We start from the raw sequence: 22,641 nt of genomic DNA, 5'->3' as shown, positions 1-22,641 counted from the left end.
TGTGCAGAATTCATAAGATCTATGAATGTTCAATAGGTGATTCACCAAATTAATGGTATTATTCGAAAGAGATTTTAAGAGTGTTCATAGTTTTTAGAACAGGGGTGAGAATTTTGAACTCTTTCTAGTGTTTTATTTGGAGCCTTCAAATAGGGCTTATAAAGAGGTAAATTTTCTTGAATATTGTATGATACGCACTTGGTTTGAATATAGAGGTAAATTTTCTTGAATATAAATTATGGTCTTGTGATGTGTTGATTCTGAAGGGAGTTTTTCAAAAATCATTTGGACAATTTTATTTTTCTGCAAACTCTGTAGTATCAGAAACTCCATGAATCATGTTCTTTGATTTCTTTGATGATTATTAAACTGGGTTTCTAGTGTCTTTGAATTGGTATTTGTAGAACTTATTTATTTTTTTATTTGAAAAATTTTATACACTATATTACTATCTCACTCACTATGTAAGATATAACATATTTATCATGGATCCTAATAAGTGCGCCACATCTTACATAGTGAAATGAAAATGGAATGGTAGTATGGTGTATAGTATTACTCATGAATATAAACTGAAATACCTTTGGTAGACCTATCAACCTCAAAACCTAGGAAATATTTGAGATTTCCAAGATCATTGACCGTGAAATGAGAGATTGAAGAAACATTATAAGAGCGTCAACAGTAGGAAGATCAGTACTGGTGAAGACCATATTGTTAACATAGATTTTTTCAATATTTTTGAAAAGAGAATAATCTAATTAGGACTGATGGAAGTTAGAAGCAAGCATCTATGTACAAACAATACAACCAAAACTCCTTGAGGTGCCACAAGAACCCTAGTGGCTACATGCCCCAGGAATATACTTCATTAAAAATTAGCAGTATGGTGCGAAACATCAACTATGGAGCTCTTATGAGGCATTGCTTGTAACAGCCCGCTAGAAATTCAATTGTGAAATTTCTATTAACTTTAAGAACCTCATGAAAACCCCGTAAGTTTTCACGAATCCATTAATCGTATAGGTTTTTGTCTAACTACATAGTTAGTGTTATTATTTACTATGGTATCAGAAGTGTGTTTTTGATTATTGGAGATAGTTAGAAGTGTCAAAATGTATTATGGTTTGTGCCATTAGACTCGGAGGGTTATTTAAAGTCTTATGGTGCAATAACATTTTTTTTTCATATTTTCGGACAAAACGTCTGTTCAAAACTGTAGATATTATTGGATAAAAAGAAATATTTTGAGGTAATTTTCATGAATATTATTGGGTAAAAATATTTTGAGTTGATTTTTATAGATATTATTAGATAAAAATATCTTAAGTTGATTTTTTGTAGATACTATTGGATAGAATATTATGAGATAATCTTTTATAGATATTTTGGGTAGGAGAAAACTACATTCAACTCTCAACTCCAGTCTCATCTCTTCCATATCTCATCCATAAGTATCTTCAGCCACCTCTCCCCACGAAATTATCTTCATTTACACTTTCCATTGAAAGAATATCAAACACTCTCTCTCGGACAGCTTTTAGGAGGTCTTTTGCACACCCATTTCGAAGTTTTTGTAAGTGTTTTATCATAAAGTCTCCTTCATATAAGTTGTTCCTTTTTTAGTCTAGTTTACATGGATATCTTATTTGTCCCATTTGAAGATCATTTGGTTAGTCAAATATTGTGTAAACTATAGAAAGGTCATTCTGGAAGATAAACTGGAGAATATGTTATAGTTTGGAGTTTTTGACCAAGCTAATGAATAGATATTGGTCTGAAATTTTTATAGAGTATTGTTAACATGTATATGTGACTATTAGTTGAGGATTTTTGCATGAATAAAAGTTTTGATGAAAGATTTTCTTAGATTTAGAAACTTAGAAACTGGAAGAAGAAAAACAGTTTCTGTTTTGAGAAAGTTTAACTCTTTGGTGGTCTAAACCTATTCCAATGACTTTGATAATTTTATTGGAGGATCCTAAGCATCTTATATACATGTTATATTATTATTTTGAAGATATTTGGTGTTAGTTTCAAAGATATGAAATTTTATGCAAAGAGATATTCAAATAAGCCAAAGTGTGGATATTCTTGGCTAAATTTATGTTTTGGTTAATTTCTAACCATGTGATCTTGAATTAGAAGCTTATATATGTTTTATGACATCTTTTTAAACCATGTGATGGTTTGGTTTGAAGATCATGTATTTATAAGTCATAGATCAAGAGATTTATCAAAACTAGTTGAGCAAAAAGTTTCTGTTTTTGGACTAAGTGTAAAACCAAAAATTCCAAATGTTATTTTGTGATTTTGGTGACTTTAGTTTGATGATTTAAAGCATGGTTGATGTTAGGATGATATTATGAATATGTTAGAAGTAAGATTTGATTTTTGAAATTCTTGGAGATGTTTTGATTTAAGGTCAAAACTTGTGATTCAAGTGCTTGGATCTTTTTACAAAAAAAAGTTTGGTGTTAATTATTAGCTTTTTCTAAATGGATGTTTTAAGTATGGTTTTGAACTTAGGATTGGAAGATGTTTGTTGCAAAATTTTGGTTTAAGCATGAGTTTTGAAGTTAGAAGGAATTGCAACAAAAATCAAGGGAAATGGCCTATGGATGTTTCGGCCATAGTGTGTTCTTCATAGTTGTGTTTTGTTTTAAATTTTTCTGAGTTGATATTTAAGTTTAGGACAAAATTTACATGAGGAATGTAAATTTTGGAAACTTTTGGAGTTAGTATGCAAAATCCTTAAGTTATGGGTAAAACGGTCATTTTCCCACATGTAGAGAGTAAAATGAAAATTTTACTCTTTAAGTTAGTATTTTCCATATTTCAAATTATTAGTGATTTAGTTCTAACTTTTAGAATCACTAATTACAGTTCCTCGTGGTCGCACTTGAAGTTTTATAAGAAACGCGGAGATCGAGGTAAGTTAGCTTTTAACTTACTAGCAGTCTACTGTGTATGTGTGCTAAGTAAAGGAACTACAGTGTATGTATGTGTGTTATCATATATGTCATGCTATGCCAAGTTATCACGTAATTATCTATTATACAGAATTTATTCTGTCGTCAATTTTTATCTGTTATATAATATATTCTGTCATGTATTACTGTACCTTACAAGTACGTCATACTAAGTATGCCATCTATTACATGTATGTCAAGTCATGTAATATTCACTGTTGCAAGTATGTCATGTTAAATATGTTGTCTATTATATGTTATGCAATATTACGAAATATTTCTATCTCAAGTTGGTCATGTATTTCAAGTTATATTCAAGTCACGTTATGTTACGTCAGGGTTTCAGTCATTTCGTATTCCAGTTACGTTTCATCTTGATTCTTTATGTATGGGGTCACAGCAATTGTGACGCATACACTACGTGAGACACAGCAATTGTGACACGTAGAATACATGGGGCCACAACAACTGTGGAATGTGTATTTTTCATGTTAAGTCAAGTTTGTGTAGAATACATGGGGCCACAACAACTGTGGAGTATATATTTACACGTAGAATACATGGGGCCACAACAACTGTGGAGTATGTATTTTTCATGTTAAGTCAAGTTTCAGATCAAGTTCATGTTTCAATTTAAGTTATGTCAATTATACTATGTTGTACGTCAAGTTATGCTTTAATTACTTATGAATTTGATTATACATTTATGCTTTTACTGTCATGCATGCATCATTAGCTTGTGTGGAAGTTTTTTTTGTTAACTTACTGAGATTTATAATCAAATCTCACTTTGGTAGTCCCAACTACCATTCCACCCGAATGGTAGATCTTGTTACAGGACCTGAAGGAGAATCATGAGCTGATCAACTAGACACAGTTGACTAAGCGACGGTGCGACGTCAATGTTAATATAGTAGTTAACGTAAATTACTACTTGTACAATGGAGTTGCATCTTTAGTACTTTTTGGATCATAACCATTTTGGACTAGTGTTGTGATCTATTCAATGGGTTTTTATGTATGAAGTATGTTTTAAGCATTTGAGATATTTTCAATTTGGTGCATAGTATTGCTAAAGAAAAAAAAAATTATCCGCTGCGAATATTGCATAATGTTAGATGCATGTTAGGAACATTGCATCTTATATGTCATGAACGGGGGCAGGTAACTTTATGTTGCATGTCTCGACGCTTCAAATGTCCGTCCGATCCCAAACGGAATTTGGGGGCGTCACAGGGTGGTATGATGACAGATAAAAATTGAATTCTTATTATGTAACAGATAAAAATTGATGACAGAATAAATTCTGTATAATAGATAATTACGTGATAACTTGGCATGGCATGACATATATGATAACATACATACATACACTGTAGTTCATTTACTTAGTACACATACACAGTAGACTGCTAGTAAGTTAAAAGCCAATAACATTCATGAAAATTACCTCAAGATATTTCTTTTTATCCAATAATATCTACAGTTTTGAACAGACGTTTTGTCCGAAAATATGAAAAAAATGTTATTGCGCCATAAGACTTTAAATAACCCTCCGAGTCTAATGACACAAACCATAATACATTTTGACACTTCTAACTATCTCCAATAATCAAAAACACACTTCTGATACTATAGTAAATAATAACACTAACTATGTAGTTAGACAAAAACCTATACGATTAATGGATTCGTGAAAACTTATGGAGTTTTCACGAGGTTCTTAAAGTTAATAGAAATTTCACAATTGAATTTCTAGCGGGCTGTTACATTGCTCGGGCATTTTGATTTGTTATCATCAAAATAGACCATTTGATATTGTAAGCATTCCGAGTCTTCATCATTGCCAAAGCATGGCTATCTGTGGGCCTCGCATGTGTGTTTTTAGTTGTCACCACACTTTAGCAAGATGGTTCAGGTTTGCAAATTTAAGCTTGTGATTTGGATTATCTAATCTAACATGTTTGGTTTTTTAGTGCAATCGCGCTCCATCTCCCACCACAATGAAGCGGTCGAGCTCAACTTTAACTTCAGTGTGGTCGAGTCCATCACCCGCCAAAGTTGATACTCCACACTTGGACCCATAAGCTTTAAGCTCAATGTGGTCGAGTCCATGTCTCACCTAGCTCTTAAAGTTGAGTAACTCCACTTGCATCATTAGCGTGGTCGAAGTATCCTCCCACCAAAACATAAGCCGAGTGTCTCCACTTGCCCCCTTAGCATAGTCGAGGCATCCTCTCGCCAAACACAAGCCAAGTGTCTCCACTCGCCACAATCGCTGCCAGCGAGTTACCTCCAAGAACGAGCCTTTGAGCTTTACAACTACCTCGTGCAGGTTTCGTTCGAGAATGAGTTAAGGGGCTTAGCAACTACCTAGGATAGACCATGGAGGTCAACAGGCTCCTTGACCACTTAACCACGGGTTCTACAAACAAACTCTTTCATATACACCAAAGCAGAAACATTAAACACCAACAAAAAATCACAGTATGTGGCAAAAATCCACTGATGGCACCAAAACCGATCACCAAATATGGAAATATGCGCATTTTGCTAATGATAAACAGTCATATGCAATCGTTAGTACACTCAAATATCATGAAAATGTTCTTACAAAAAACTTACCAAAAGCCCATCCTCGAAGACCCTTACTACAAATTTCATAGATTCTTCTTAACCACTAAGGGAGATCTCCATTACATTGCATAACAGTAGGAAACTACGGACTAGTTCACAGTTGATTTGAAGATTCACAAGGCCTTCTTGTTGAGTAAGTTGACCTTAAGAATCGAGGGCATCTTTTAGGATAGAATTGACTAGGTCCAACCAATTGAAAATCTATCACTAATAATAAGGGATAGGGCCAAGAGATAAAGTAGGAAAGAGATAAGGCAGTGAAGAGATAAGACAAGGAACCGATAAACCAAAACAAGTTCTGACTTCTAAAAGGAAAAGGCTTCAGAATGAAAGTTGGACTCAATTACTCTAAGGAAGAAAATTGATCACTATAAAAGGAGGAGATCTCTACAAATTAAAGGGCTCTTCACAACTTCTCTACGCATATACTCCTCCATCCACAGCGACTCCACAAGAGGTTCTCTCAAGGGAGGCATTGTCTTCAACCACCTGAAAATTTAAATTTCTCTATCGTATTAAGCGATATGTGAGGCCATGAGATATTGTAAAATCATCAATTATAATAGATTTTGCCCCCAAATAACCCGTAGATATAGGCTTTTATGCCAAACTATGTAAATCATTGTTTCTCTATTTATTTTTTACTTACTTATTTACTATTTATTTTATGAATGAAAGCGAAGAGCATCCTTAAAAATCTCTTGGCATCTCTTTCTATCCTAAGTCCCTCACTCTCTTTCTGCCCCATCTCTTCTTGAAGATCATTAGGTTTTCTACCTCTAAGCTCGTCGACATATGGGAATCACAGTCACCTATATCTCAACTGTTATAGACGTGTTTCATACTCTTCTTGGTCACTTGCAACTTACAACAAGAAGGAATGAAGAGGCTCATAGGTGTAGGGACATCTCCGATGCCTAAGTTAGGAGAGTTGCTTGGTATTAATCGTAGAATAGAAAAGTAATGTTTGTGTACCTCCTGGAATACTGATCAATGGATATATATAGAGTGGCAACAAGTGCTCCCTTTTGGCCTTGTCACAACCTTATCCTTCATTTGAAATTAGATTAGGGGCTCGTTAGTTTAATTTACCTCATGTTACTTGCAATTCATCTAATCTATAGAGAGTTATTAAGATCTCTTGGTCGTTAGGAGTTTGTTAGACTCTCATCTCATCAGGTGTGGGGCCGTGGTTATGATTTATAGCCAGTATGGTGTTTTTACTCGAGCCCCAATTATCTGGGCTTGGCCCTTGGGCTGCATAACATGTCCATTGGATCTAAAAGGAAGACTTGTCTCCTCCATTGACCATTTCAGACTTGTTCTCTGCCCTCACCTCTTCCCCACAATGGCCCTCCTTCGACCCAATAATACTTTGCAGCGATGTAAGCAACCCGCTGGGTGGAAAAGTCTTAGTGCCTTCACGAAGTCTTGCACCTCCAATAATTGACACTAGTTCACCCTTTTAATGAAAACGAACAAGATAATTCTTAAACTCTTGGGCCCTTGGCAAGTTTTTTGTACAAGTCATTATTCAAGGTCCAAGAGAATCTAGAGTTTTTAGCTTCATAATCACATCGGAGTGTTTCTTCAAGAAAGATGGGTGGGTAATAGCGGAGACTCTCAAGCGATTGCTAGAAAGGTCTTGGAAATCCAAGAAGTTGTTTCTCACCCCTTCGCTATCCCACCCATATCTCCTTCTGGCTTGCATGATTTTCACATCGACTCATCATTCCCCCATTTCTTGGAGTAAAGATTTAATAGAGTAATTGAGGGGGAAAAATTGAGGGCTGAGGAGGGAGATAGAGATAGAGAGACGAGCTTCATAAGAAAGAGAGAGAAAGCGACTAATGGTGGGGAGAGATACTTTGTATAGGTGGATTATTCATTGGAATCGTTTCCACAGTAAGTACATACTCCAGATCGTTTACGTGTCCATTTTCATTGAATGGTATAAAATCAAAATTTTCACCTCATCCGATTTGAAGATTTTATCTTATATGGTCATATAACAAGCATTTGTTTGTTTGTTATATATATATATATACACTAGGTTGGGAGTAACGTGCAAAGCACGTTTGTTTAGTTGCATGAAATAATTTTTTTATAAAAATAATATGGCTTTTCATAAAAAAATAAAATAGAAAAGAAGGTGATTAATTAATAATTTAATGCATAGAAACTCTTCCATCTGATGCAAAGAAAGTCTTCCATTATTTTGGCAGAATGGCATGTTTTCTTCTCCAATGTGATCAAGGTGATTTAAGACTAACCCTAGAGAAAGAACAGAATAAATTAGAAACTTTAATCAAATGAAGGAGAAACTGAGGCACGAAATAGTATAAAACATTTATCTCCACCTAAAATCAAATAAGGTTCTTATAAAAAGCAAATGTATGACAGTCATGAAAAACTCCAATTGCAGGCATAGTAATGGTAAACTGGAAGTTGTAAAAGTAATCCACCATGGTACACTCATTTAGAGCGAGCAAAATAAACTTCTACAAGATTGCACAAATATTAATTTTGCCAGAAAAGCTGATGAGCAAGAAAAACAAATTGAATCCCCAACCAATATAAGCTTAGCAACTTTGTCATGACAGTCGGAGCAGCAAACCTAATAAGGAATTCTAATTTTGGAACCCATACAGTTAATTATTAGATATAAACAATGAGGGGTTTTTTGAACAAATTCATAAATAAACACCAAGTTCATCTCCAACATTTTTAGTTATCAGCCTAAATGTTTTGTATAAATGAGGAAAACAAAGACTGAAAAGGAAAAGCTCAATTACAGTATCAGTCAATTTATAACTGCAACAATCAGTGATGATGAACTGCAAGATAAATATACTAATATACCATCAACCTTAAATTGCTCTTTTCAAGGATATTTGTAAATTATATTCTTTGCTTTCAACATCATCCTCATTCTACCTGAACAAGAACCATTTTCAATCTTTTGAAGACATGCAAGAGTCACAAGCAACTGAGCATACCTATAATTAGTTAGGGGGATAAAGTTAGCAAGTTTCCCACAATCTAGGTCATCCTCAAGACTCTGTGTCAAGAGTAGCCCTTCATACTTCTCTGTCATGCCGCACGACAACATCAATGACAAGCCCCTCATCATCAAAGCTCTAAAACATTGAAACATCACTACTTAGTAACAAAGGAAACTCATCAAATATGAAAAAAATAATAAGATACTTAGGACTTATGCTTGCTTTTGTAGAAAATAAATATGTTTTGGAGGTCTTTTCCAAGACTCCCATAAAAATTAATGGAAGTGGTTTAATTTGAAGAAAATAAGTGACCCGGGTCACGATCACACCCACTGATGGATGACACATTTCTTACATGTTTTGATATGGCATGATCGTCTCTTTCAGAAGACATGCTCTTGTCAATGACTGCCCAAATTCAATAGGAACAATATTCAATGAAAAGAAACATCGGAGATATCTATATTATAAAGGTATGCTTTTAAACTTGAGTGTTTTACTACACAAACCAAATTTGCTTGGCAATTATATTGATCAATAAAATTTGTTTTACCTATAAAAAAAAATTATGTTATAAAGATATGCTTTTAACTTGAATTTTTTACCACAACATGGTTTCTTCACATGCGCATGAATTATAATGTAACATCATCAATGGAAAATGAAAAATACATTTTGACATACCCATGTATTAGATACAAGATTGTGAACAGCAGTTTTCAGTTTATCAAGTTGAGCTTTCAATGCATTAGCATTATCCTGCATACAAATTTAAGCATCATCATCATCTTGTAGACCAAATCCACGTGGCTGATCCATGGCACAACAACATTGGGGATATTCTTATTCCCAGAACAATTTCCCCCTAAAGCATGGAAATTTTAATCATACTTCTCACTCTAAAAGTCCATGTAACATGAGCCTATATTAATGAATCTCGATCCATCTCCTATCTTTGCTCTATGTAATTTAGAAGTAATTGATTTTCCATTAATCGTGACTTCTAATATTTTAGTACCTGGCTAAAATTATTGTGAAAATTATTTATTATAAATAAACTGCTGCAATATGAAGCTATGTTAAAATTGTAATTCATTGGTGAGAAGTAGCAAAGAAAGTTTAACTATGAAACTATTATTCCTGAATGGGTAGAGGTACTTTAAGAGTCAAAATTTCTATAATAGTCTCAAAGAAGCTTCAGCATATGCATAAGCTAGCATATAGTTCATTTCTATCATAAGCCTATGTTAGTCTCTGGACAAGAAATAAAATTCATTACATCAAAATTAGCATGTCAACTTATTTTAACAGGCAGAATTAAGACCATTTTTTAACAAAATAATGCATGCTAACAAACAAAAAAAATATCCAACTTATTAGAACAAACATCAACATTAAATTGCATAGTACCTATAATTGAAAATACCTTTTTGACAAATAGCAACAAATTACATGCATTGTACCAACAAAAAAGATCCTTCTCAAATAAAATTAAGAAAAAGATCAAAGTAAAAACGTTTTCTATCTGCTTGGCAATTATATTATAAAGATATGGTTTTTAACTTGAGTCTTTTACTATACAAACCAAAACATGGCTTCTTCGCATGCGCATGAATTATAACGTAACATCATCAATGGCAAATGACAAATACATTTTGACATACCCATGTGGGTAAGCCTCAGACATTGTTCCAATGGTCTTCTTATCTTTAATGTCATGTCTTTTAACCTACAAGCAAATATTTTATTATCAATGGCCAAAACAACTGGGACAAAACAAAAGTTTAGAAATAATAGTATGATCAAACTACTTACGACATTCAGTAATTCAAAATACGTAGTTGGACCAAAAGGTAGATGGCTTATAGTCATACCATCTGGCACACTGGCCACGGTGTTCATGAACTAAGATAACATCTGTAAAATCATGCGCATGACAAGTTTCAATACTTTCTTTAATAACCTATAAAAAAGAAATATTCAAAAATATGCTTGACGATGGAAAAGGACCACAAGACGCATGCAAAGGACCACAACGGCAAGTTTCAAGGCTACTACACCATTTACACTTTATTGACAATAGAAAATTAAATTCAAAGCATGATAATGAAGAATGAATCTCGGTAACTTTGAAAAACAAAATTTTTTCATGTTCTAGATAGTTATGTAGATCCATGCTTCCAATCATCAAAATCCTTACAAAGCCCTTGAACTCTTTCTTCATGGACCTTCCTAGGAACTCCATTCGGAGTAGCTCTTTTGTGATCTGTGGGAAGGGAAAAAAACAATTGAAGATATTTCAAGCAAATGGAGAACGCATGCTCTGTTTTTGTGTGGTAGAACAGAGCCTTCCGTCGTGCGGGGTGATCTAGGATTTATTGGCTTCTCTTGGGTCTAACTTCATGGAATCGGTACCCAGGATCTCCTGCTTACAAGGGCCCTGGGGCTGCCTCCCCATCACGTACAACACCTCGGCTATCTCTATCTCGATCTCATCTTGAGCTGAGGAGGGTGACTTGGAAGACGATTTCAATGGCCGTGGTTTGGGACCATTAGGCTTCTACAACGGCAGAGAACCTCGTTAATAAATCACAAAATGAATGGAAAAGCACATGGGAATCAAAGGAAAAATTGGAAACCAAGCCCGCCATCTTCTTTCACATCGAAGCATTGGAAGATGTCAGTGAAGCCAGAGCTGGCAAAGCGACCGTGGCCATCTAATGCCGATGAAGCTGTAATCAAGAAAATCCCAAGAGATACTGTCCTCTAACAACGATGGATCCATTTCATTTGAGTTTTGGGATTTTGGAATTGGGAAAATGGAATTCTAATCATCACTTGCTTGGTATTCAAACGGACACGACACAAATGGCCATAAACGGTGGCTTAACTGCTATTTAACGGGAACAATAAAACTAACGGAGAAACAAATTTTCCGTTTAAAGCAAGAAATTCCGTTTCATACACACCTTTTATATATAGAAGATATATCCTTTTTTTTATTTATTGGATTTTGGTCATACAATGCTTGAGCCTTATAAATATCTCTTTCAACTATCATCCCATTTCCAAACATATTCAACCAAATAAAGTTGCATTGAAAGTTAAGAAAAATTGTATTTACAAGTCGGTGCAGAGGATACAACCTCTACATTGTTTATATGATAATATTTGATTAATGTGCAAATTTAAAAATTAATTTAATTAAAATTAAATATGATCATTATACACTATTGAGCTTTGAGCATAATAACTCTTAAGAGCTGGTTTGGATTAAGAGATGAGATAATTTTAGATAAAAAATGACAGTTAAATAAAATATTATAAGTATATTTTTTTAATATTATTATTATTTTAAAATTTAAAAATATTAAATTTTAAAAAATTATTATAATGAGATAAGATGAAAAAAAATAAAGATTTCTAAATTCAAATGACCTAGAGCTAAAAGGTAAAAGCTTTTAATTGGAATTTGATGATGCTCTACTGATGGGCTCCACTGGCCCATTACATGCCACCCGTTCAACATTTTCGGAGCCTGGAGCGCTTTATGGTTCTATTTGAAAAAGACTAAAAAAAATGAGTAGAAGTAAAAACACAATGCGGGAACGATCAAAGTCATAGAGCTTTTACAAGAAATTATTTGATCAAATAATAACAATAGAGACTTAATTTTTTTATAATTTTATTTTACAAAAAGTATATTTTTATAAAATAATACATTTAGTTTTATAAAAGACTTGCTTATTTGCAAGCTTCATATCTTTTAACATTGTTGTAAAATACATAAATAGAGACGCACATACACACATATCTAAGGATTATTTAAATAATTGCCTGTGAGAACTATAACACAAAACTTCATATAGAAAAATAAATACATTATTTTAAGCAAATAGCCTTTTCATTTTTTTTTTTTTTGGAAAGATTTCTTTCGTCTTTTGGGAATGTGTATTGTGAGAGCTCTCTTTCCTCTTTTGGGAATGTTAATTGTGCGAGCTCTTTCAATCCAACTTTATTAGCTTAGAAAATAATGTTAATTGTTATGCAATTAAAGAAGATTTACCTTCCTATTGAAAAATGTTAGACATACAGTCTTTTTTAAAACATTTTCTACAATCATATTTTAAATGAATGGTATTTTTATAAAATAACTTAAAGCACTTACAATGGTTTATCTATCCTATCCTTTAAAATACATCATCAAAACCTACTTTTTCTATTTTACATACTGACTTTTACAATATACCATACATAAGCTTATCTATTTTTTCTTCATATCATTTAAATATTATATTTTTTATTCTTTATTATTCATTTCAAATATTTTCTCCAACTATCAATAATATCCTCATATATTTTGATATTTGCAATATCTCCTCATATATAGTATCATAAAATTATATTCTATTTTAAATTAACCCAAATTTATAAGGTAAACTAAAATATAAATTAATTCAAAAAATAAAAAGAATAGATTATATAATAAAAATATTCTCAAAATATATTATGAGAAAATTTATTTTTGATAATTGTAAAAGAATATTATTAATATGTTTAGAATATTAAATGAGGGAAAGAGAAATGAATTAAAAATGTTTAGATTGATGAACAGTATTCTCTACATGTAGAGGGATCACTGTAGCAAAATGTAAACTAATTTTAAAATACAAAATCCAATGGAGTAATACTTTAGGAGCATTTCTTTAAATTTTGAAGAAAAATGTATTATAGAAGAGCCATTGGGAGTGCCCTTACAAAAGTAACATCACTTTATATAAATACCATCACTTTAAAATATTATTATATAATGGATTGTAAAAAAAGTTGTAAGTGTATCATTACTCTTACCTATTAATTATCGATTAATTCCTCCATGTCCTTACTTTGTGCATAAATGGCATCCGGGTAATAAAAAATATAATGATTTATACAAATTTGGCACAAGCCATGCCATTTGAAAAAATAGAAAAAGAAAAAGTAGAATCTACCATGAAAAATTGTAAAAGATTTTTTTTTTTTTGGAGCCCACTTTTTTATTTTTATTTTTTATAAAGGGTTTGTGCAAATATTAGATTTTGTGTAGATGATTATATCCTTTTTTGCAAGGCTGATGTGCAAGAGAAGTTGAAGATCCAACGACTACTACAACAATATGAGCAGGCTTTTGGTCAATAGGTCAATAGAGGAAAAACAACAATGTTGTTTAGTAGAAAAGTGTCAAATGTTCTGTAAGAGAGGCTTCTGTCTATGCGGGAAGTGCAGAATTTCCATCAATATGATAAATATCTAGGGCTACCACCAGTTGTTGGGCTCGCAAAAAATCAAGCTTTTTATGAGATTAAACATAGAGTGTTGCAAAAGTTGAAGTGTTGGAAGAAAAAATGTTGTCATAAGGGGGGAAAGGATTTCTGATCAAGGCAGTAGCTATATCTATACCAACTTACTTTATGAACTACTTTAAACTACCAGAAGGCTTGTGGAAGGAGGTAGAGAGCATGGCGTCTAAGTTTTGGTGGAGACATAAAAATAAAGAGAACAAGATTCATTGGGTTAGTTGGAGGAAGATGTGTGAACTTAAGAGAGATGGAGGGATCGTTATTAAGGATCTAAAAATGTTTAATACAGCACTCCTTGCAAACAAGGTTGGAGAATTATGTGTGAGGAATCAACTTTCTTGCACAAGATCTATAAAGCAAAATACTTTTGTAAAAATGATTTTCTGGGTGCAAAGTAGGGCTATTCACCTTCTTATGCATGGAGAGGTATTTGGGAAGTAAAGGGGAGTTTGAAACCTAGTTGTAGATGGGGGGTGGGTAATGATTCAAATATTAAACTTTGGACTGATTATTGGATCCTTGATTTTAGACAATTGCAACAAAATGTCAGTGAGGTGGTTCTAGATATTAATCAAACTGTTGGAGACCTTATTGATAAAGATACATGTTGAAGGGATGTAGAGAAAGTGAATTAGATGCTTACACCTCAAGCAACCTCAAAAGTCTTCAAAATATTATTAAGCTCAACTAAAAGCATAGATAAGCTAATTTGAGAGCCTGAGAAGAATGGTGGGTTTAGTATGAGAAGTGCATGCAACCTTTTTAAATCTATGTAGATAGACAACACTATTGGTGAAGCCTCTAATGTAGAAGCACATAAGAAGCTATGGAAAGGATTGTGGAAGCTGTAGTTACCTAATAATGTCAAAGTCTTTGCATGGAGGGCTTGTAAAAATGGTCTACCAACAAAATCTAATTTGATGAAAAGACAGGTGCAGATGGAAGACAAGTGCATTTTTTGTGAAAATGATGCAGAAGATGTGTTGCATGCTTTGTACGAATGTTCCAGTTTGAGACAGTGTTGGGAATCTCATGGTTTTGCTCTACAGTTTGAGACAAGAAGGGTGGGTTTTGTTGAGTTGGCTAGAAAAGTTCAAGCTGAAGTGAAAAGTGAGGGTCTGGAGAAGTTATTCCTTATTGCTTGAGGGTGTTGGCATAGAAGAATCCAAAAAATGTATGAGAATTGTGATATTCATCCTGTTGCAGCAGTTCAACATGCACTTTCCTTAAGAACTGACCTTAAACAAATGAAATGTGTAGAAAAGAAAAGCAAAAGGGTTTGGTTTGCCCCTCCACATGGATCTTTGAAGCTAAATGTTGATGGTGCTATATTTATTCTCAACAAAGGGCAGGTGTGAGCATAGCTCTTAGAGATGAAAATGGAGATGTTCTGTTGGCAGCATGCAAGAAGGAGCCTTTAGTGAATGATCCGATAGAAATTGAGTTGCTGGCTATACTCAGAGAGCTACAATTATGTCTACAAAGGGATACTCCCAATTTGGTGATTGAGAGTGATTCCTTACTTATGGTTCAAACTATTAACAACTTCGATGTTAAGTCAAGATCTGTGGCACCTTTGACCCCCAGTGTGATTTGGTAAGAGTCGTGACACTGGGGTGATGGCACACACCTCAACGTAGAGTGCAAGTGTGTGTAAACATGCAATATGTGTGCATGTTAAATATACTTAGTGGAAAAATAAAGGCAGTTCAAGCTATATACGAGAAAGTTAAAGTCTACAACCCAATTGAATACTCCTCACGTTAATACAGTTATCCAAAGGATAAAGTAAACCAAAGGTAAAACTCTCAAATTACCACTACAATTACTCCAAGTTTGCACTCCTCGGGTGGGGTTGGTTCCTTGAAGCTCAAACCTGTCCCTTGCATAAAAAACTAGGGTTCCATGAAATGAAACTGTGAGTGGAAGCACCACTTGAGATTTTGCAATCTCTGCAAGTAATCAACGCGCAACAGCCAAGAGTTTAAAACATACATTTATACAACCAACAAAGTAAGACAACAATAAAAGCAAAAGACTATAATATCCATTTTTCTAACCCTTTCTGGAAAGAACACATTTAACCAGAACTACACATGCCAATAACCTCATTGGCCCAAACATATCCATTTATTACATGTACACTATGGTCTCCCATCGGGACCATCCACACATCTTGGCTCCTTTCATCACACCACAGGGAAAGACTGTGCATGTGACTTCATATCCAAGGATTATTCAAATAATTGCCTATGAGAACTATAACAGAAAACTTCATAAAGAAAAGTAAACCCATTATCTCAAGCAGGTAGCCTTTTCGTTTCTCTAGAAAGATTTATTTCATCTTTTGGGAATGTGAATTGTGAGATCTCTTTCAATCCAACTTCATTTGCCTAGAAAATAATGTTAATTGTTATGAAATTAAAGACGATTTACCTTCCTATTGGAAAAATGTTAGACATATATAGTCTTTTTTACAACATTTTCTACAAATATATTTTAAATGAGTGGTATTTTTGTAAACTAACTTACAAAAGCAACATCATTTTATATAAATATCTTCATTTTAAAACAAGATTGTATAAATGATTGTAAAAAGGGTTGTACATGTGTCATTACTCTTACCTATTAATTATCCATTAATTCATCCATGTCATTAATTACTTTGTGCAAAAATGGCATCCGGGTAATAAAAAATATAATGATTTATGTAAATCTCACAAAGATTATGCCATTCGTGAAAAAAGTGGACCCCACCATGAAAAATTGCAAAAAAAATTACTATTATTATTTTTGTTTGTGGAAACCACTTTTTTATAAAGGGTCTATGCAAATCTTACATATATAAAACTTATACTTAACATTACTCTTCGCATATCACCCAAGTCTCCAAAATGGAGGTCTTGGGTTCATTCCCCCTCCCCTAATATATCAAAAAAGCATTGCTCTTAGCATCTATGGTAATTAATTACATATTTATTCAGAAGAAAAATATCTTTGACAAAGACCATGATTCATGGATTTTATTTTATTATGCCAACCCTCGTGTGATATGATTTGATTGTGCCTCCGTATGTGGAATTACAACTTTTGTCCTCAAGAGTCTATTTTGAATTCATTGAGCATGCGCTTCAATGGAACTATTATCTTGCTAAAACTAGTATCTAGTATCTACGAGAATAAGGGTGATGGTGATGCAGGGGATTTGGGTTTGATGATATAGACTGATAGATTCTATGTTAATAGAGTTGAATTATCATGAAAAGGCAAATCAATGTAAATATGACACGAGATGAAGATTCTTTGAATCGGAGCAATATTGCACATATGTCAATAATTTGGTCATAATTAGTATGACTACAAATATCAGATTAGTGTATAAGATCCCAATTTGAGAAGCTATTTTCAGCAGGCACGTTGTACTCACCATGCTTAGTGGTCCACGTTTTGACTTTGTAATTAGCCATTTTCCACTTCAAATTGTCAATAAGTTATTTATTGTCTTTTATGGAAATATTTAATTTTCACTTTGGATATGAATTTAATTTCGATTTGGACCATATTTTTACCAAGATTCTTATTTATTACATATTTTATTTTTATATAATAATTGAGAGTTTGACTTTTCAGGCAAAATTATCATAATCTCGAATTTCTATAGCTGTTTGAGCACAACTCGTAGGTTTCAAAACTTACTCTAAAATTTTGCTCTTTATTTTACATGTTTTCTCAATCTCTATTCATAGTTTCTCAACTCAGTGATCGAGTTTCAATAAGGGTCCACCTGGGAGTAGGATGTGGTGTAAATAAAGATTATACACCCTATGAATTTTATGGAATGTAAACTAGAATTAATTGTAGGCAAAAAAAAAAAAAGAAAATCAAATTACAAAGATTTTTCTCCCCTCCCCCTCACCTGTGTATCCTTCTTTCAAAACTCTCTCTCTCTCTCTCTCTCTCTCTCTCTCTCTCTCTCTCTCTCTCTCTCCGAACTTTAAGGTCTAATTTTTTACCCTGATTCTCGACCCCCCTCTCTCTCGCTCTCATCAAGCCAAAGTGAGGAACTTCGCCCTTCAATCGATCTTCGTCGGTCGAAGTGAGTTAGTACAAGAACCTGTAGTTAGGTTTGATGCAGTGAGCTTAGGCAAAAGGATGCCCTTTTCATTTTTATAAAATAATTTAATGTATTTTGAAATTAAAATTAATTTTACAATACATTTAGAATTTAATTTTACAACACATTCTGAGCAAACATAAGGCAGGAGTTGGAGCTATGGTGGAGGATGATAAGGGGGTAATGTGCTGATAGCCTGTAAGTAAGCTTGAAAATGAAGTGAGTGATCATGAAGCAGTGGAGCTATTAGCTATGTTTTGTGGACTTCAATTCTGTGTTCAGTTGGGGATTTCAAAGATCATAATTGAGAGTAATAGTTTATTGATGGTTGAAACTCTACAAGCAAGAGGGAAATCTATGTCAATTTTGGGGGAACTTGATCCATGAGGTTAAACAACTGATATAACAATTTTTTAGTTTATGAAGTTTGACTTGTTTTGCGGTTGGTAGACAAAGTTGCATGGAAGGTTGCAGATATTGAGTTTTGGATGGGTTCATTTCCTTATTGTATTTCTCAATCTGTTTGGTTGGATCAAGTTCACTTGTAATCTGATTTTGTCAATGAAAGTTTAATGTTTATAAAAAAAAAAAAAAGGACGAGATTTTAAGGTGGTCTTATGCAAAATCAATTACCACTTATAGAGATTTTGAGGTGAGCAAATAAAAAACACAAGATTTTACCAAGTATTAAACCACTTACTGTGAGCTTAGGAGAAATCGACAACCAAATGGAGGGAGAATGAAGCTTTAGGGAGAATATTGATTCACGAGATGAGAGAGAGAGAATGAAGCTGTTGAGGTGGGCTAGAGATGAGAGAGAAAAGGAAACATAGAGAGGAAGAAAACAAAAAGGAGTGGGAAGGGACGGGGTAGGAAGATCTCCCAAATTATTTGATGTCAATAGAAACTAAACCCATTTCTCTATTTCACCTAAAATAAAATCCAAGCACTCAAAAAAATACACTATATTTTGGGTATTAGAAATAAGAAACAATAGAATTGCAAATTGCAAAAAAAATTGTCTAATGTTGATAATCAACAAGTCCACCGTTTCTCCAACTGCAATGAATAAATCAAGCACCAAAATTCACCGACTAAATAAAAAACCCAAGTAAATGAAAAAGAAATTTACAAAAATCAGAGATGGAGAGGGAGTGAAATAGTTGGGTTTGAAAGGAGGTAGCTCATGCTTTCAGTTTTTCGATTTTACAGTGAAAGGCATGTAGATGAGGAGAGAGACGGTAAAACAAGAATGAATGTGATATTCTTTTATTCAAAAATGGAAAATGATCAAGTGTGTCTCAGTTTATTGCAAAAACGTTTAGAAACTAGCATGTCTGCAATTTCTAGCTTAGTGTACATAGCCCTTTTTTTCTAATCAAGCTTGCATATATTATAAATAGAAGTATTGGATTACAAGGTTAGAGGTGGATCCTTTCCACTATCAAGAAACAACAGACACGTAGAAAGTAAATCAGAGGGTATACAGCCAAAAACAAAGTTGGTTGCAGCCCATTGAACCACAACGTGTGCACATCAATTTGCAAATCGATGAATTTTAGCAAAATTTTGCTGCTTATAAGAAGCAGATAAATGCTTAATATCTTCAATGATGGGATTGATTTGTTAGTTGGGGATTGGTTCTTGTGTTATCCAAGGCATCAATTACTAGTTGCGAGTCACCTTCCAGAATTGCCAATTCTTGTTTACTTTGGCTAGAAAAGCTGCATTTGCTTCAGTTATCAGAGGATTGGAAATGAGAATCTTTTCTATCTAGATTTCCACAATGTTTTCCCTATGATCCCTATAGACTGCAGAGATCACTGAGAAGGAATTTTCTGACCGTTGCATTAAAAGAGAAAATGTGATAATTGAGAGGAGGACACTTTCAGCTAATAATCCTTGTTTGTTTTTTTTATTATCCACGCTTCCTTATAATCCTGATAGATTTTTTTTAGATGGGTTGTTGCTGATGCAAGGTTGAATGGGGTATGATTATGAAGTATATCATTTCTTTGCTTCCAAATGAAATCCAAGGATAAAATTGCAAACAATTAAAAATGATGTTCTTCTTCTTTCCGTAGTCCCAATTCTTTGCACGAAGAGAAGATGATTTTTATCCAGTCTATCATGGAGAGAATTGGTAAAGTTTCCAATTTGAGTGGCCATGGGCTTTGATACCACAAGATCTTGGCAATAGGATGGTTTATGAAGAGGTGGAAAGACGTTTCTTTTTCATAATTACGAAAGAGACATTCTTGAGAAGGGGCTACTATTATAACTTATTTTATTCTTGAATTGGTAGGTTCTTGAGAAGGGGCTACTAATATAACTACTTTTATTCTTGAATTGGTAGGTGGTGTGTTCCAAGAGAGTTTCCAAATCAGAAGCTTGTGTCTTTCATGAATTTTCAATTTCTATATGCCCTTGAAGAAATTCGAACTGTGGACTTGCTGGGTTTCCTCTTGATTGTTGATGATCATTTTGTAGGCTGTTTTGACTATGAATTCGCCTGAATTACTTGGAGTCCAAAATACTTTGTCATGACTTCTTGAGAAAGAAGGCAATGATATTCTACGTATTTCTTGGATATTTTCTTTATCAAATACTTCTTGCATTTTTTGGATGTTCCAAGATATAGGGACCTCAGAAATAATATTAGAAACTTTTAATTGTTGTTGATTCTCTTCCATTCTACATATTGGCTTTGGTTTGAAGCCAGATGCAAGGAAGTCAACTCACAAAAGAAAGAAGCAAGGAACAGCAGGCGAATGGGCAAAAATTGAAAGGGAAGGAAATTTTAATATATGATAAAGCAAGGACTAAGAGTTACAAACTGCATTTCTCAAATCGGGAGAAATTACTTGCCATGGTGATGGAAAACAACATACTCAAGCACCAAAACTACATCAATTCTTCCCAGATTCGGATGAGAGTTAAGAAAAACCCATAAACCCAACCCAAGAAATCATCTTTCACCGATCAACACCTCTATTATACTACAATGCACAATCCCTATTAATTGCCTCACCAACTGAATTGAAGGTAACCACTGTGCTGTCCAACAACTCTTCCAAAAATCTCAGGCACTTAGATAGAAACAAATCCATCAACATGATCGCTGATTGTAAAATCCTTGAGGAAGCGGATTCATTAACTCTTCAGCAGAGTTACACTTCAAGAAGTCATGCGGCTATGAAAAGCTACACTACTTGGAAAGCATAGTGGTGGAAAATGTACATGGCCATTAAAGAATATAAAGAACAAAGAAAAAGAATTGGACTTTCCACACCTTCTAGCTCTCAATCAGCCCATGAAGTTAAGCCCATCTCCTCTCACAATCCAATTAATTCAATGTGGCCCGTAGATACTGGAGATCAAAGAAATTGGACCTAAGCCTTTATAAACAAATTGGGTCTATTCCGCCCATTTGCTTGAGCCAAAGCGATCCCTCAGCCTTTCATACAAACCAACAAACCATTATCAACAAAGGGAGTCTGAAAACCCATAAAAAGCCCAACTCCACATTTGCTACCAAGGAAATGGACATGGCTCCCTCAAACAAAAGCCCTATCAACTCGAGCCCAATCAGCCCATTTATTTTAAGACCCCCAGACTTACTTTTCAGCAACAGAAGCCCTCAAGCCAAGCTTATCCAAGAAATACATGATTTAACTGAGGGAACCCACCTTTCAACGAAATAAACACCAGATACCTTCATCGTAAAATTCAACCCTCCATCCTTCACAATACCCCCACCTAGCTTTGCGAAGCCAGCTTGCCTTGAAGAACACACCTCATGCCGCAGGACTCATAGTGTGAAGTCAATGCAAAATAATGGAACCCAGCTGAACTATCACCTGACTCATCCTCCTCTATCCCTGAATCTAGCAATACAAAATATGAGCCCCTAAATGAGATACTAATCAGTGATTGACTAGAAAAGATAAAGGAAAGCCATACTCAGATAAATCCTTCAAGCAAGAGCCAAACAAAAAAGAGAATTCATGAACTCACCTTAGAAGAAACTCCATAGCCACTGAAAAAGTGTCAAAAGTGCCCAGTGAAGTTATAAGAGTAGATTGATAGTCAAGTCACAGAGAATGCACATAATGTAAGATGCTTCTTTGGCTTATACTCTGATAGAGATGCAGGCAGGTCACTATGGGAAAAGAAAATAAAAATAAAAAATCTGAATGACCATATATACAAGAAAAAATGTACCCACTCTCATAATGTCTAAGAAAGCTCAGGAGGCAAGCTGCAAAGGGCCCCCCATTGGGAATGAGAGTAATTGCATGGAATTGTCGGAGCCTAGCCCGACCCAAGGCAATTTAGAATTTAAGGGCTAATATTAGAAAATATAATATAGATGTAGTTTTTTAGTCGGAAACCTTGGTGATGGATGACCGCACCCTATCTATTGCACATAGCTTAGGTTTCCATTATTTTGTGCACTTCTCAGTTTCGTGTAAAAAAGGGGGACTACTACTTATGTGGAGGCCGGGTATAGGAATTGAATCAGTTAATGTGAATATGAATGTTATTTCTGCTTTGGTTTACTCGGACCCACC

The 22,641-nt window shown here is 34.1% G+C and overlaps 1 pseudogene; it reads right to left on the bottom strand.

Moving 5' to 3' along the window:
* Positions 1–10,982: 10,982 nt before the first annotated feature.
* The window catches only part of LOC122282946, a 44,563-nt pseudogene continuing 32,904 nt past the window's right edge, over positions 10,983–22,641 (bottom strand).

Source organism: Carya illinoinensis, chromosome 1 (genome assembly GCF_018687715.1).
Source record: "Carya illinoinensis cultivar Pawnee chromosome 1, C.illinoinensisPawnee_v1, whole genome shotgun sequence".
Lineage (NCBI taxonomy): Eukaryota > Viridiplantae > Streptophyta > Magnoliopsida > Fagales > Juglandaceae > Carya > Carya illinoinensis.
Note: the sequence above shows the minus strand (reverse complement) of the source record. Positions and strands in the feature narration are given on the sequence as shown.